Source organism: Octodon degus, unplaced genomic scaffold (genome assembly GCF_000260255.1).
Source record: "Octodon degus isolate 3935 unplaced genomic scaffold, OctDeg1.0 scaffold00302, whole genome shotgun sequence".
In the NCBI taxonomy this organism is placed as follows: domain Eukaryota; kingdom Metazoa; phylum Chordata; class Mammalia; order Rodentia; family Octodontidae; genus Octodon; species Octodon degus.
Genome location: NW_004524878.1, coordinates 288,041 through 293,547, shown reverse-complemented (window position 1 = coordinate 293,547; position 5,507 = coordinate 288,041).

The window sequence follows — 5,507 nt, the reverse complement described above, 5'->3', positions numbered from 1 at the left end:
ACACACACACAAAACCCAAAAAACAAAACAAAAAAAACTTTCAAGACTTTATCCATCAAGTGGTGGTGTTACTCTTTTGTTGCTAGCTAAACATTCATACATCGCTTTATAACATTTTAATTATTATGAGTATAACAAGACAAATGTCTTATAGATAAATATTAATGCCCAGTATGGTTTAATTTCTAATTTCAACATTATAGTAACATTCTTGTATAAAATGCTATCCTTAGTTTAATCATCCAATATATCTTTATTGATAAATACTTTGTTTTGATATTTTTAATCCATGCCACTAAAGATATTGAGAGAATTAGAGATGGATATCTATAGAATTGAAATTTTCAATAAAAAATTTAAAACATACATTAATTGCCAGAGTAGTAAGAAAATAAGTGTGTTGAAAGATGCATAAAGAAATACAACTAAGGGTCCCAGAGATAGTTCAATGGTCTAAGCGCCTGCCTAGGCAAGCACAGGGACCGGGGTTCAATCATTGGCACCATATGCCAGTATCATGCTGATTTTGTCACAGTAGCTTTACAGTATAACTTCAGGTTAGGGATGGTGATATTTCCTGCTTTATCTTTGTCTTAAAGGAATGATTTGGTATTCTGGGTCTCTTCTGGTTCCAAATGAATTTGAGGAACGTTTTCTTTAGCTCTGTGAGGTATACTAATGGTATTTTAGTTGGCATTGCATTGAATATGTATAACAATTTTGAGAGTATGACCAATTTTACAGTGTTAATTCTTCTTATCCAGGAGCATGGAGTATATTTCTATTTTCTGAAATCCTCTTCATTCTTTTTTCTCTGAGTACTATAATTTTCACTGTATAAATCTTTTATGTTCTTTGCAAGATTGATTCATAAGTATTTCATTCTTTTGGATGTTGTGAAAGGCATGGTCTCCCTCATTTCTCTCTCATTTCATTCATTGTTTGTGTGCAAAAATGCTACTAATTTATGGGTGCTGACTTTGTATCCTGCTATGTTGCTGAAGTTTCCAATTAAATCTACAAGACAGCTGGTGGAGTTTTTGGGATCCTCTAGGTAGACTGTCATGCCATCTGCAAATAGTGATAATTTCATTTCTTCCTTTCCAATCCTTATTTCTTTTATTTCTCTATCTTGCCTAATTGTTCTGGCTAATGTTTCCAGAACTATATTGAATAAAAGTGCAGACAGTGGACATCCTTGTCTTGTTCCTGATTTTAAAGTGAAGGCCTTCAGGTTTTGCCTATTTAGTATGATGTTGGCTGTTGCTTTCTCCTAGATGGCTTTTATTAGGTTGAGATATAGACCATCAAATCTGACTCTGTGTAGGGTTTTTATCATGAATTAGTGTTGGACTTTGTGTTTTGTTCTTTGTTGCATTAATGTGGAGATTAATTGATGGATCTGTGTATGTTGAACCTTTCCCATATTCCTGGAATGAATCCCTCTTAGTCATGATGTATAATCTTCTTGATGATTTGCTGCATTTTGTTTGCTAGTGTTTTGTTGGGGAGTTTTGCATCTATGTTCATTAGAGAGATGGGCCTATTGTTTCCTTTTGTAGTTGGATTTTTCTCTGACTTTTGGAATTAGAGTAATACTTGCCTCCCAGGAATTTGCTTGGGACAATTGTTTCTCTTTCAATTTCACTGAAGAGTTTGAGAGAAGTCGACATTAAATCTTCCATAAATTTCTTGTAGAATGCTTCTGTGAACACATCTGGACCTGGGCTTGTTTTGGTAGGATTTTATTACATTTTCAACTTTGTTTCTCATTATTGGGTTTGTATATCTTCTTGTCTCAGGTTTGGCATTTCATATGTATCTAGGAAACTGTCCATTTCCTCTATATTTTCCATCATATGAGTGCAAAGATTTTGAAATTATATAATGATGATCTTCTGAATTTCTCTTTGGTCTGCAGTGATTTTGCCCTTTCCATTCCTTATTACATGAATTTGAGTTTTTTTCTTTCCTTTTTTTTAGTAGATTGCCTACGCATTTATCAATTTTATTTATTTTTCAAGAACCAACTCTTTGATTCATTTATTCTTTTATTGCTTTCTTCATCTCCAGTGGATTAATTTCTGCTCTCGTTTTTTAAATCTTCTTTCTTTGGACTTTTTGGTTTGATTTGCTCTTTTTATTTTAGAAGATTGAGGTACAGCATAAGATCATTTATTTAGGCTTGTTCTGTTTTCCTAGTTTGTGAATTTAGTGCTATAAATTTTCCTTTTAAGAAGGCTTTCAATGCATCTCACAGGTATGAGTAGGTTATATCTGCATTTTCATTTGAGTATAAATATTTGCTAATTTTATCTGTTGCTCACTATTTTTTAGGAGGTTATTATTTAATTTTCATGTGTTTATGGTGTTTTCATAGTTCCTTTTGTCAATAATATGCAGGTTTTTTTGCACTTTGGTTAGATAGTATGCATATGATAATTTCAATTCCTTTACTTTTACTTAAGAGTGATGTCTGTGTTTTTCATGTCTGCTAAAATTTGTCTTACGTAGGTGGGTTCTCATACTTTGGGTGTGTATATATATTTATAATTGTTATCTCTTCCTTTTGCAGTTTTTCCCTTAACAAGTATGTGGTGATCTTCTTTATCTCTTTGAATGATTTTTGGTTTCAAGTTGATATTGTCAGCAACCAGGATAGATGCTCCTGATTTTTTTCTGATTTCTTGTGGCATGGTGGATTGTTTTCAAACCTTTGACTTTTACTCTGTTAATTTCCTTTTGAGTTAAATGTGTTTTTTTTTTTTTTTTGTTTGTTTGTTTTTGTACCAGGAATCCAACTCGGGACCTTGTGCTTACCAGGCAACTGCTTATACACTGAGCTACTTCTCTGGTACAAATGTGTTTCTTTCTCTAAGAATTTTTTATTTTTTAAAGTTAATATTATTGAGAAAGAAGCAGCAATGAGACAGTTTCAAAACAGGTTAGTAGGACAGTTATAATAATTAATAGATTGCATATTGTTGTCTTTGTAGTAGTTATTCATATTATAAGATGTAGACATGATAACTTGTCTAAACCCTATTAGTACAAATTTCTCTTTGAACTAAGAGAAAGTAGCTGTATATCTATCCTAACTATTTTTTATATACAGATGTCTATATTTATATTTATATCTATCTATCTATCTATCTATCTATCTATCTATCTATATGTCACTAAAAATGGTCATTCATTTATATCTCCCTTTTTTGTTTACTTTTGTCAGAGATGGGTATTCCATTGTCATTTAAATATTGAAGGTGCATGAATTCAGCAAAATAATCCACTATAGTCCAGTAGTCCATAATAGCAGTGGGTTATCTGCAGAATTGGCAATGTCAGAAGTTGTTCACTTGAGCCTTTTAGAGCTCAGCATATTAATGTGGCTTTACTTTTTATATTTCATGTTTATAATTTTCTACTGGATGGTTAAGACCAAGGTAAAGCAAGACCTATATAACAAGAAATGTAACTTTTGTATCTGACAAGGTCTGTCAAATCCCCTCAGGATTTATCCTGAAATTCTGTACAGCAGTTTGTAGATCTTTGTCCCTGTCAGCCATCTGGATGAGTTAAGGCCATTGCTTGACCAATTTGCTCTCTGTGAAAGCCTGAGAGAATGTTTGCAGACCAAAAAATTAGAGAAAAAGAAAAGGTACAGGGATAGCCAATATTTTGGCCCTAGCCCTTCAAGGTCAGTGAGGATTCAGGACACAAGAGAACCTATAGTGTAACATCCTGTAGCTCAGTGGTGTCCCAAATTTTCTGTTCAAGTAGATTATGGGGCCACAGAGGAAAGTGGTCAACAATGTAGAGTGGGACTCAGGAGAGTCACCCAAATGTGTTTCTTATATGTAGCATATTGTTGGATTTCGTCTCTTAATCCACTCTGCTAGTTTGTTTCTTTTGATTGGTGAATTAAAGCCATGTACATTGATGGTTATAACTTATTCATATTGACTTATCTCTGTCATGTTATTTTCTTGGTATATGTTCCGTACTTTTCTCCACTTTTTAATATCTTGCTCTTTTTGGTGGCTGTTTTCTGTTGTTCTTGAAGCTGTCATCACTTCTATATGTTTCTAGCATATCTGTCAGTAGTCTTTGTAGTATTGGTTTGGTGATCATGAATTTCTTCAATTGTTCTTTGTCATCGGAGGATCTTATTTCACTGTTGAACTTGATAGATAGTTTTGCAGCTTTCATCAATCTGGGTTGGAAGTTATTTTCTTTCAGGACCTGAAATAATTCACTCCAAATTCTTCTTGATTTGACGGTTTGTGTTCAGAAATCTACCATAATTCTGATGGGATTTGCATTGTAAGTGATATGTTTCTTTTCTCTAGCAGCATTTAATGTTCTGAATTTACTGAATTTCTGAGATATTTATTAATATGTGTCTCAGTATAGAATTTTTGTGATTTTGGCTGTGTGGAATTCTATATGCCTCATTTACTGTATGTCAGGTTCTTTTGTTAAATTTGGAAAGCTTTCTGCTTGTACTTATGCAAGTAGTCTTTTTATGTCATTTGTGCTGTCTGCCACTGCTTCATTGACACCCAATATTCTTATATTATTTTTCTTTGTGTCATATTGTAGCTGATGAATTTTTATTTCCTGGTTCCTTGTTAGTTTTAAGAGATCTTTCCTTTCATGTTCATTAGCTGCATAACTTTCTTCAAAGTCTGAAAGTCTGTCTTCAGTTTCATTCAAGTGGTTTTGCCACCTTTCAATTGAGTTGTTACTTCCCTAGATATCTGTTTGAATCTGTTTCATGCATTCCAGTTTTCTTTTTCTTTTTTGAATTTAGGACAGAGTCTACAGGGTGCACAGAGTCTCACTATGTAGGTCGGACTTGTAGTGATCCTCCTGTATTCATCCTCCCAAGTGCTTGGATTATAGGTGTGCAACACCATGCCCAGGCTCAATCAACATCTCAGTGTGCCCCAGGAGGAGGGCCAACATGGCATGCCAAAGATCAAACACTGGCTGCTGCACTCTGCTGAAGCAAGTGCTTTAGTCTGCCAAGCTATCTGCCTAGCTCTCTAATTCTTTTTATTTCCATAATTTTATTGAGAGACAAATAGCAATGAGACAGTTTCAAATCAAATTGGTAAGGCAGCTTCAATAATGAACACATTGCATACATTCTTCCTAATGGTTATTTGCTCTACAAGATGCAGACACGATATCCTATTTACAAACACTATTGCAACAAATCCCTCTATTCATTAAGAGAATGTAACTATATACCTATCCTAGCCATTTTTGAATACAAAAATACAAAATGAACATCCATCTGTGTCCCCTTTTTTGTTTATTTCCGTTATTTGAATATTATAGGTGTGTGAACTCAGCAAAATATTCTAAAAGAGTCCAGTAGTCCATAATAGTATTGGTTCTTTGTCTTGACTGGCAGTGTCAGAAATTGTTGACCTGAGTCCCCTACAGCTCAACATAACAGCATGGCTTTACTTCTTATACTTCATTTTTATACTTTTCTG